The sequence below is a fragment of the Rutidosis leptorrhynchoides genome, chromosome 10, assembly GCF_046630445.1.
Source record: "Rutidosis leptorrhynchoides isolate AG116_Rl617_1_P2 chromosome 10, CSIRO_AGI_Rlap_v1, whole genome shotgun sequence".
Taxonomy (NCBI): domain Eukaryota; kingdom Viridiplantae; phylum Streptophyta; class Magnoliopsida; order Asterales; family Asteraceae; genus Rutidosis; species Rutidosis leptorrhynchoides.
Genome location: NC_092342.1, coordinates 126681880 through 126694515, shown reverse-complemented (window position 1 = coordinate 126694515; position 12636 = coordinate 126681880).

Sequence of the window (12636 nt, the reverse complement as noted above, 5' to 3'; positions counted from 1 at the left end):
GAATGGCGCATCCTTTTCTAGGAGTTTATTCATAGGAGTGGCAATTTTTGAAAAATCTTTTATGAAACGTCGGTAAAAACCGGCATGCCCTAGAAAACTCCTAACTCCTCTAACATTGGTGGGATGTGGAAGTTTAGCAATTACATCTACTTTAGCTCTATCCACTTCAATTCCTTCTTTTGAAATTTTATGTCCAAGAACGATGCCTTCTTTAACCATGAAATGGCATTTCTCCCAATTAAGTACTAGATTTGATTGTTCGCATCTAATTAGCATTCGTTCCAGATTAACTAGACATGATTTAAATGTATCACCGAAGAATAAAAAGTCATCCATGAATACTTCCATGCATTCTTCTATCATGTCGTGAAAAATCGCCATCATACACCTTTGAAAGGTTGCAGGGGCGTTACAAAGTCCAAATGGCATGCGTTTGTAAGCAAAAGTACCATAAGGGCACGTAAATGTGGTTTTCTCTTGATCTTCGGGTGCTATTGGAATTTGAAAATATCCGGAAAATCCATCTAGAAAACAATAGTAACTATTTCCGGCTAATCTTTCCAACATTTGATCTATGAAAGGTAAGGGAAAGTGATCTTTTCTGGTGGCGTCATTTAATTTTCTATAATCAATACATACACGCCATCCTGTTACAGTCCTAGTAGGAATAAGCTCATTTTTCTCATTTGTAATGACAGTCATGCCACCCTTCTTAGGCACGCATTGAACTGGGCTTACCCATGGACTATCAGAAATTGGATATATCAAACCTGCATCTAGCAGTTTAATAATCTCTTTCTTAACTACATCTTGCATATTAGGATTTAGTCTTCGTTGGCGTTGCACATACGTTTTATGACCTTCTTCCATAAGGATTTTATGTGTGCAATACGAAGGACTTATTCCTTTAATATCATGAATCTTCCATGCAATGGCTGGTTTATGAGCTTTCAACACAGAAATGAGTTGTGATTTCTCATTTTTAGTAAGAGAAGACGATATTATTACAGGTAATTCAGATTCACCATGTAAATAAGCGTATTCCAAATGGTTTGAAAGTGGCTTTAACTCTAATTTCGGAGGTTCTTCTATCGATGATTTATATCGATATCTGTCTTCTTCTTTTAGCATTTGAATTTCTTCTGTTGCTGGTTCATATCCATTAGCTATAAGTGTAGCTAACATTTCAGCTTCATCAATTGGTTCATTACCTTCTCCTAAAGAACATTCTCCTATTCCTTGTAATTCTGGAAATTCTTCTAATAATTCTGCATGTGCATCTATAGTTTGAATATAATAACATGTATCATCTGCAGATTGTGGTTGTTGCATTGCTCTATCAACTGAAAAGGTAACACTCTCATCCTCTATACTTAGGGTCAGTTTCTTACCGAACACATCTATCATTGCTTTAGCCGTGTTTAAGAATGGTCTTCCTAATATGAGAGGAACTTGAGAATCTTCTTCCATGTCCAAAACAACAAAATCTACTGGAAATACTAAATTACCAACTTTAACTAGCATGTTCTCCATTATCCCTCTAGGATATTTTATTGATCTATCGGCTAGTTGTATGCTTATTCTGGTTGGTTTCAATTCTCCAAGGTCTAGTTTAGCGTATAGTGAATACGGCATTAGTTTTATACTAGCACCTAAGTCTGCCAATGCTTCTATTGAACTAAGACTACCCAGAAAACATGGAATTGTGAAACTTCCTGGATCAGATAATTTTTCTGGTATCTTATTCAACAGCACTGCTGAACAATTAGCATTCATAGTAACAGCCGAGAGTTCTTCCATTTTCTTTCTATTTGAGATTAGATCTTTCAAGAATTTAGCATATCTAGGCATTCCTGAAATCACATCAATGAAAGGAAGATTTACATTTATCTGTTTAAACATATCCAAGAATTTGGATTGCTCGGCTTCAAGTTTTTCTTTCTTCATTTTACTCGGGTAAGGAAGTGGTGGTTGGTATGGTTTAACATAAGGTTTATCCTTAACTGTGTTATCTTCATTAACCTTTTCAACTACCGGTTCTTTTTCCTTATCTTGATCAGGTTGTGGTTCTTGTGGAGTAGGAATAGCTTTAAAAGAAGTTACAGGTATTTCAGGTGGTTTAAGTGTTGTACCACTTCTTGTGGTAATAGCTTTAGCTGTTTCATTCCGGGGGTTAGCATTTGTATCGCTTGGTAAACTTCCCGGTTTTCTTTCACCTATTAATCTTGCTAGGTTACTCACTTCTTGTTCCAGATTTTGAATAGAAGCTTGTTGATTTCTAAATGCTTGAGCATTTTGTTCATTAGTTTGTTTTTGAGATGTGAAAAACTGCGTTTGAGTTTCAACTAGCTTCGTCATCATATCTTCTAAATTCGGCTTTTTATCATCGGTCTGTTGTGGTAGTTTGTTTTGAAAATTAGGTCTTTGCTGATTATAAGTATTATTGGATACTTGTTGATTGCTAGGACCTTGTTGGTTGTTGTATGGAATATTTCGGTTATAATTCTGGTTTTGATTGTAAATCGGTCTTGGCGGTTGATAATTATTCTGATAATTATTTCCAGGCCTTTGGTTTATGTATGAAATATTCTCTCTTTGTTCCATTGTTAATTCAATACTGAGACAATCTTTTGTCAAATGTGGTCCTCCACACTGCTCACAACTAATTCGTATTGAGTGAATATCCTTAGTCATCTTTTCCATTCGTCTCTCCACAGCATCTATCTTTGCGGAAATGGAATCTAAGTCATGGCTAGAATCGGCTCTAGCTGCTTTAGATGATCTAATGATATCTTTTTCTTGGTGCCACTCATGTGAGTGGGAAGCAGTATTATCAATAATTTTGTAAGCATCAGTTTCGGTTTTCTTCATAATAGAACCACCAGCTGCTATATCTATGTCTTTTCTTGTAGTGATGTCGCATCCTTGGTAGAATATTTGTACTATTTGACAGGTGTCTAAACCATGTTGCGGACATCCTCTTAACAACTTTCCATATCTTTTCCATGCCTCATATAGAGTTTCGTTTGGTTTCTGTGTAAACGTAACAATTTCTGCTTGAAGTCTTACGGCTTTAGATGCAGGAAAGAATTGTTTAAGAAATTTGTCAACTAAAACATCCCATGTATCGATCGCCCCTTCAGGTAATGATTCCAACCAATCTTTGGCTTCTTCCTTTAAAGTCCAGGGAAATAACATGAGATATATCTGTTCATCCTCCACTTCTCGTATTTTAAATAGTGTGCAGATCCTATTAAAGGCACGTAGATGTTCATTTGGATCTTCCTTCGGTGCACCACTAAATTGGCATTGATTAGTCACCATGTGTAGAATTTGTCCTTTGATTTCATAATCTGGCGCATTAATGTCTGGATGAGTAATTGCGTGACCTTGGCCAGTGCGATTAGCTCTCATTCGGTCTTCCATACTTAAAGGTTCCAGATTCTCCATAATTGAATTTGTTGAATCGGTATCACTAGATGATTCTGATTTAATGGTTCGTTCCTCAACAATCTCTGTTTGAATGATTGGTGGTTCCGGAGGAAAGTTTAATGGTTCAGGATCTACGAACCGTTCCTGAATATTCTCCGGATTCTCAATTGTGAGGTCGGGTTCAAAAAATGGATTATCGGAAATTTGAACTGAAGTACTTGGTCTACTGGATGACGATTCTAAAGAAAAATCAACGGCGGTTATATTTGCTAAATGTCTTGATCTAGTTACAGGTGGTGAACGTACAAAAGGTGATGAACGTCTTGCTCGGTGCATTCACTGAATATCCTATTAGTTTTAAAAAGGAAAGAAAAATTATAATAAGTTATCCAATCAATAGACTTTTCTGATTTTGCCCACGTTTTGAATAGCCAAAAGATGCAGCAGAGGGGCAGGATTCGTTTGGTCTCAATATAATTGAGGACTGTTTGGCTCCAATAACCCGGTCCACGTACAAATCCAACTATTACTACGAACCAGAAAATTTTGATGTCTATTAATTTAACCACTTAAAATAAATTTTCGTAATTTTAAGAAATTTAGATAAGAAATAGAAAAAATTCTAAGTCCTAAAAACTAGAATGGCGAGAAATAAGAGAGAAAAAGAGTTCGTCGAAAAAAAAAATCGAAAAAGAAAAAAATGGTTGAAAAATAAAAGGTGACGGAAAAATAAAAGAAACTTATAAAAACTTAAAAATAGTTGACTAACCTAACCTTATTACTACAACTAACTTAAAATTATAATCGCAAATTGAAATTACTAATTGGAATGATAATTGGTACATAGTAAAAGGTCTAAAAATATTAAAGCTTACAGGAAAAACTAAATCCCAAATGGAAATAACTTAAAAAGAAACTAAAACTTAAAAAGGCGTCGCAAAATTCTAAAGAACCTAAATCTTAGTCTAAAGAAAAAAAACACTTAAGGAATTCTACGGCAAAGCCTAAAAATCTAGGAGTAAAAATAACTATAGCAAAAACTAAGTTTAAAACTAAATATGAGCTAAAAATACAAAAGTTACGCTACAACGATTAAAAAGGAACAAAATATAAAAATATATAAAAAGTTGTAAAAAGTACAATTTTTATAAAAATATTATTTTTATATTTTTTTATTTAATAAAACTACTAATTTTACAATTTAATAAAACTAATTAATACTAAATACAACAAATTAAATAAAAAGTAAATGTAAAAATAAAACTAATAATAATAATAATAATTAGGGTTAATAATAATAATAATAATTAATAATCCGTAATAAATGCTGAATTAGGGCTTCTGTCCGTGTGTCAGGTACCCTCCGCGAGTCGCGGTAATTATTGCATCAAACCCCGCGAGTCGCGGGGTTCAGAATTTCAGATCTGGAGCAGTTTGAAATTTTTACGCGTTTTTTTTTATTTTTTTTATTTTCTGTTTTCTGTTTTTTTCTATAAATAAAAGATATTTAATAAAATTTATATTATTATAAACTAAAATAAAGATAAAGAAACTTATAAAACTTAAATATTTAACAAAATCTTAAAAATGCTTATATTTTTGTTTTTCTTTTTATATTTTCGAATATTTAAAACGTATTTTTACAAAAGCAAATTTTAATAAAAGTAAACAAAAAATCTTTTTTTTTTTTTTATATTAGTGTTCCGCTTCCGGCTTTTAAGAGATTTCCCCGGCAGCGGCGCCAAAAATACTTGATGTCAAAGCAGAGGGGTATAAAATACTATTAATTTTTACAAGGAAATACTATTAAATACGATACAATTTTACACAAGATATTTATTTATTTATAGAATGGATATACTTAAACCTTGCTACAACACTTATAGGCAGTGTACCTAATCGTACAGTAGTGTAGTTTTTAGTAAGTCCGGTTCGTTCCACAGGGAAATCTTTAAACAAAGCTCAACGCTATATTAGTTTACTTTTATAAAAATACAAATATATATATAAGTAATATTATTATTATAAAGGGGGGTTTTTTACCGTTTAATGACCGGTTTGTCGATTTTAAGACTTTAGTCGCAGTTAAAACCTAATGTAAAATATAAAATAAATACAAGACTTAATTTAAAGCGTAAAGTAAATAACGATAATGAAATTGCGAATAATAAAAGTGCGATAAAATAAAATTGCGATAATTAAAAAGTACGATAATTAAAAGTGCGATTAAATAACAATAAATAAAAAGTGCGATAATTAGAAGTGCAATTAAATATAAAATAAAGGAAATTAAATATGAAATAAAAGAATTATGCTTATTTAAACTTCCGTAATCATGATGTTCGACGTGTTGATTTTAGTTTTATGCCCATGGGTTAATTGTCCTTTGTCCTGAATTATTTAATATGTCCGTCTGGTTTTTGTCCATAACAGTCCATCAGTCATAAATATAAAGTGCGAGTGTCCTCGTCAAATTATTATTATACCCGAAGTTAAATATTCCAACTAATTGGGGATTCGAATTGTAACAAGGTTTTAATACTTTGTTTAATGAATACACCAGGTTATCGACTGCGTGTAAACCAAGGTTTTACTACTTTGTTAACAATTACACCAATTACCCTTGAATGTAATTTCACCCCTGTTTTAATTATTCTAGTGGCTATTAATCCATTCCCGTGTCCGGTTAAATGAACGATTATTCGTACATATAAATACCCCGCCCATCGTGTCCGATCGAGTGTATATGGTAATTTATAGGGACGCCCAATTGTAAATCTTTATATTAACATTAACAAACTATCATTTAGTTAAACAAATATAAAGCCCATTAATAGCCCATAGTCTAATTTCCACAAGTGTCGTTCTTTTGTCCAAACCCCAATTATGGTACAAAGCCCAATTACCCAATTTTAGTAATTAGCCCAACATCATGATTACTTCGTTTTAAATAAGCATAATAATAACTTAGCTACGAGACATTAATGTAAAAAGGTTGAACATAACTTACAATGATTTAAAAATAGCGTAGCGTTACACGGACAGAATTTCGACTTACACCCTTACAATATTCGCTAACATACCCTTATTATTAGAATTATAATTAAAATTAAAATATAAATTATAAATATAAATATAAATTTTACGTATGAATGAGGAAGAAAAAGATATGAATTGTGATCAGAATTCGGTTGGCTTTATAGAGAATTTCGATTTTTGGGGCTCCGCGACTCGCGGTGAATCTTGCCTTCAAACTCCGCGAGTCGCGGAGGTTACTTTTACAGCTCAGAGGAGTTTGGCTCTTTGTTTACCGACGGTTTATAATATATATATAATATATATATAATTAATATAATTAATTATATATTATATTATATTTATATACATAGTTAACTTGTAATTTTTAGTCCGTTGCGTCGAGCGTTAAGAGTTGACTCTGGTCCCGGTTCCGGATTTTCGAACGTCCTTGCGTACAATTTTATATTTTGTACTTTGCGTTTTGAATCTTGTACTCTTGTAATTTCGAGACGTTTCTTATCAATAATTGGAACCTTTTTGATTGTCTTTTGTACTTTTGAGCTTTTTGGTCGTTTGCGTCTTCAATTCGTCGAATCTGTCTTTTGTCTTCACCTTTTATTATTTAAACGAATATCACTTGTAAATAGAACAATTGCAACTAAAAGCTTGTCTTTCTTGAGGAATAATGCTATGAAATATATGTTCGTTTTTAGCATTATCAATAATGCTAAGAAAATTATGGGTTATAGCTAAGGAGGTTATGGGTATAGTTCGTGGGTATGCTCGTGAGGCCAGCTTAGTGTTTATCATCTCCGTTGCGTCTACGTACTTTCCTACAATATTGAATCACAATATTGATACGTGAGCATTCACATCTTATCTTTTATATATTAATAGTGTATCCATGTCTAGTGCTCGAGTATATATGTTTATGCATGCTTGTATGCTTTGATTTTGTCGTTAGATAGTTTATGACGAATCACGAATTTGATACATATGCTACTGATATAAAGTATATGATATGCATGTTTTTAGAAAGCTGGCGAAAAATTATTAACTTTTCATTTAGAAATCGCGTGATTTCGATGAACGGGTTAGAAGATATGGTCAACTAAATTATGATTAACATTAATTGAAATTGCTTTTGAATCTGCATTTAATATTTAAACAACTTGTTTATAAGATTGATAAATTGGATTTTTAGATATTACTAATCAAGTAAATGAATTTCTATATAAGGCACTGCTCGTTTTGTTGAACAATTGTCAAAGTTGACTGTCGTATCATGTTTTAAAGCTTTGTAAACACTATAATCTGATTTTACAAGTATTGGAAAACTATGTGAAATAATAAAATATTTTCGATTGCCATGATAATTCAAATATAATATAGCTCTTGAAATAAATAATATTTTGAGTTTGATAAACTATAAATTCGTTCAATTATCAAGACTTATACTATGATAATAAACATGTATAGATTTAAAGATCATATTGGGTCAGGTTGACTTTTGAGATGACTTTTGTTAACTTTTGCATGTCGGTCTCGAGCATTAGGATTGTGATACACTATGACCCGACTAGCTTGTTAGACATGTATTGACCAACATATGTTCTCTAGGTTGAGATCTACGGTTATTTTGCATTTCAAGTTTCGGTCACATTTCGGTGAATGACCTTATGTGCTGCTAAGGTGAGTTTCATTTGCTCCATTTTTAATTGCTTTTGCAATCTATATTTTTGGGCTGAGAATACATGCACTTTATTTTAAATGCAATGGATACAAGTACATACTAAATTCTACACCGAGTTTGAACCGAAAATCCCTTAGCTTTGGTAACTAGTAACTGCCAGTTATAAGAACTAGTGGGCGCGAGTAGTTGTATATGGATCCATAGGGCTTGATATCCCCGTCCGAGCTAGAGCGCTAGCTTTTTAACTGACGTATGCTATTTGAGACGCGTACACGTTGGTTTGCGTGTATTATTAAGATGATTATACAAAGGGTACAAATTATATATACATTAAGTTTAGTTACCAGGGTGCTCAATTTCGTAGAATATTTTGATAAACGTTTCTGGATGAAACAACTGAAAACTTGTGATTCACCTTTATATACAGATTATGCGTAACATTAAAACTGTGAACTCACCAACCTTTGTGTTGACACTTTTAAGCATGTTTATTCTCAGGTTCCTAGAAGTCTTCCACTGTTTACTTATACGTTATACAAGCTATATGCATGGAGTCGTACATGCTTTATTCAAGAAAACTTTGCATTCACAAAATCATCACCATGTATCTTATTTTGACTGCATTATCAACGGATGTAGTATTGTAAACTATTATATACGGTAATTGTCTATATGTGAAAATCATCAGACGTCGAAAACCTTGGATTTATATATTCATTTATGGTGTACCTTTTCAAAAGAATGCAATGTTTACAACACGTATCATATAGAGGTCAAAACCTTACTACGAAATCAATGAATGATGTATTCGTCCAAATGGATTTGGACGGGTCATTTCACAACATCCTTAGCTTCACCTATGATAGCTTTCTCCTTTAACTGTTGATTAAGATCTTTGATGTCTACTTTAATGGTTTTCTTCTTACTAACACAGTTTCCTTCCACATGCCTAAACACCTCAGGTTTTGAAGATTCTTTGCGATTTGGTAGCACAGATCTAAGATCCGCCTTGGCTTCACCACGACGATTTGAAAGCATGGATCTTAGGTCACCAATATGTTTCCCTACCACATCGTTAAACCTCCGTCCATCCTGGAAATTGTTCCAGTTAACATTCAATTTTGCTTGATTGCCCATACCGTCTCCCCTCCTGCTGGTATCATTCACCTTCATTGTATTAGGATTTCTGTCCGTAGCTTTGAAGATCTTAATAAGCTTACCCTTGATTTTAATTCCTTCCAGGTTTCTAAGTAACATATTCTCGTCCTTAACATCCCTAAACCTAACAAAAGCGTAACGATGCCCATTACGAAGCCGATTCTTAACCATGTAGACATCTCTCACCGACCCATGAGGTTTGAATAGCCTCCACATATCAATCACTTTCCAATCTTCAGGGAAGTTGAAAAACATGAATGATGTTAGAAGGTTTCGTCTTGAGCTCGAGTAGCGATTACCGTAGTCCCCGTTGTATCGGTTCCATTCTCTAACCGTGCTTGCCTTGAAAACTCTCTCTCTAACTCTCTCTCTATTCTCTATCATATCTAATTCTTTTAACTCTCTATCTCAGCTTGCTTGTCTATTTTAAAAATGGACTATAAAATTGAGATATCTTAAAAAGGAAAATAAGCTTATGAACATCTACTAGTAACGTACGAATACTTAACAAACAATAAGTATAACACACCATGGCCTATAATAGTTAAAAAAAAAAAAAAAAAATCTGGCGTTGAGAAACATAGAGTTTGACTAACAATCATCAAATATCTAACGGAAAAGTTAACGAAAAAAGTTGGGTTGTTACAATAACGATCAACAACAACAAAACTAATCCCACATGAGTGGGGTATGGGGGAGGTGTGACATAGACAATCTTTCCTCTATCCTAGAATAAAGAAATTATTTCTCCACCTCTAATGAAACACTTCAGGAGTAGAGAGAGTCATCTCTTTCTCTGTTCGACAGATAAAGAGATTGCTTCTAAGAGGACTTCCGGCCAAAAAGTAGAAAACAAAAAAGATAAAAATAATAATAACTAAAATAAAAAATAATTAAATAAATAATTAAAAATAAAAAGATAAAAAAAATTAAAAAAATAAATGAGACGCCATAAAAATGATAGAATCAGATTTTCATGGGTTTTAAATCATGCTCGGAGTTCAATTTAGGCATTAAGTGGCAATCAAGTTACAAATAAATCGACGTTTGCTGTTAACTCATTTAATAGAGCCGTATAAAAACATAAACAACGAATATATATATATATATATATATATATATATATATATATATATATATATATATATATATATATATATATATATATATATATATATTGACATTTTTTATTCTCTTTCTTCAAATTTACAATTTATTTCCCTCACATTTGGCCTCTAATTGTAATTTATTATGTGAGTCGATGGGATTGGTACTAGAAGTAGACATCTAACACTTAAGAGATTAATATATCACATAATATTTACAAGTTAAAAATATATAGTTTCCAACAAAAGTGTTAAGCAATAGTTTTTAAAACAGACACGGTCGAAGTCCAGACTCAGTAATGCATCATAACAAACTCGGTTAGACATACTAATGTAAATTTCTGGTTCTCTAAGACCAATGCTCTGATGCCAACTAAAATGCCCCGTTCATATCGATTATAAACGTTTCATATTTATTGGTTTCATTGCGAGGTTTTGACCTCTATATGAGACGTTTTTCAAAGACTGCATTCATTTTTAAAACACACCATAACCTTTATTTTATCGACAAAGGTTTTAAAGACATAACATAGATTATCAAGTAATGATAATCTAAAATATAACGTTTACACACGACCATTACATAATGGTTTACAATAATAATATGTTACAACAACATAAATTCTCGAATGCAGTTTTTAAACAATATTATACAAACATGCAGATTCCAATTCCTGCCCTTATTTAGCATGCAACAGCGGAAGCTCTTAATAATCACCTGAGAATAAACTTGCTTTAAACGTCAACGAAAATGTTGGTGAGTTATAGGTTTAACCTATATATCAATTTGTAATAATAGACCACAAGATTTCATTTTTTATAAATTGCACACAGACATATAACAACCTGTATAAAATTATTCATATGTTGAACACCTGGTAACCGACATTAACAAGATGCATATAGATTATCCCCAAACAGAAACTCGTCTGTAATATAAACTCAAAGTACTAAAGCATACCATTTTCCAGTATGGGGGGTGTTAGTGCCCGTAGATCTACATTTTGAATTCGCGTCAATTAGGGTGTCTGTTCCCTAATTCTTAGGCTACCAAGCTAAAAAGGGTGATATTCGGTATTCGTAATCCAACATAGAATGTAATTTCAAGTACTTGTGTCTATTTTGTAAAACATTTACAAAACTGCATGTATTCTCATCCCAAAAATATTAAATAGTAAAAATGGGACTATAACTCACTTTCAAAGATTTTCAATTTGTCGGGAATAAGACTTGGTCACGGGTCGATTCACGAACCTATAACAATTATATACATACATTTCAAAGTATGATCGAAATATATTCACAACATTTTTTATTACTTGTTGACGATTTAATTTGTTAACTTAGCAGTCCAACGTTAGTAGTCCACAATTAGTAGTCCACAGTTAGTAGTACATAAATAAACGATATAGTATATTGTCTTAATATTTTCAAGACCCATATTATACATATTATCTCGAATCAATACACGACCCATTGTATACATGTCTAAGACTCGATCACAACCCATGGTATATATATTATTTTAGAAACAACCTTGACCCATTATATGCCAACTCGAGCATTACCGCATATAGTGTCTTATGGATTATTCAAAATAATATATATAGATGTTGTCAATATGATATGTCAAAACATTTTATACGTGTCTATGGTCTATCAAGACATGTATAATACAAGAAAGTTAGCTAAGATATAGTTATTATAGATTTGTTATAAAAATTTTCGTAGCTAAAACTAGTAATTCTATCCAATTTTGTTTTACCCATAATTTCTTCATTATAAATCCGTTTTGAGTGAATCAAATTGCTATGGTTTCGTATCGAACTAAAATTTATGAAATTAAACAGAAAAAGTGATAGTTTATAGTCAGAGTTATAGGTTACAAGTCATTCTTGAAAGAGATAGTCATTTCAGTCGAAAGAACGACGTCTTGATGACCATTTTGAAAAACATACTTCTACTTTGAGTTTAACCAAGATTTTTGAATATAGTTTCATGTTCATATGAAATATCATTTTCTCAGAAGAACAACTTTCAAATCAAAGATTTTCATAGTTTTTAATTATCCAACCAAAAACAGCCCCCGGTTTTACTACGACGGCGTATGTCCGGTTTTACGGTATTCTTCGTGTTTCCAAGTTTTAAATCATTAAGTTAGCATATCATATAGATATAACACATAGTTTTTAATTATCCAACCAAAAACAGCCCCCGGTTTTACTACGA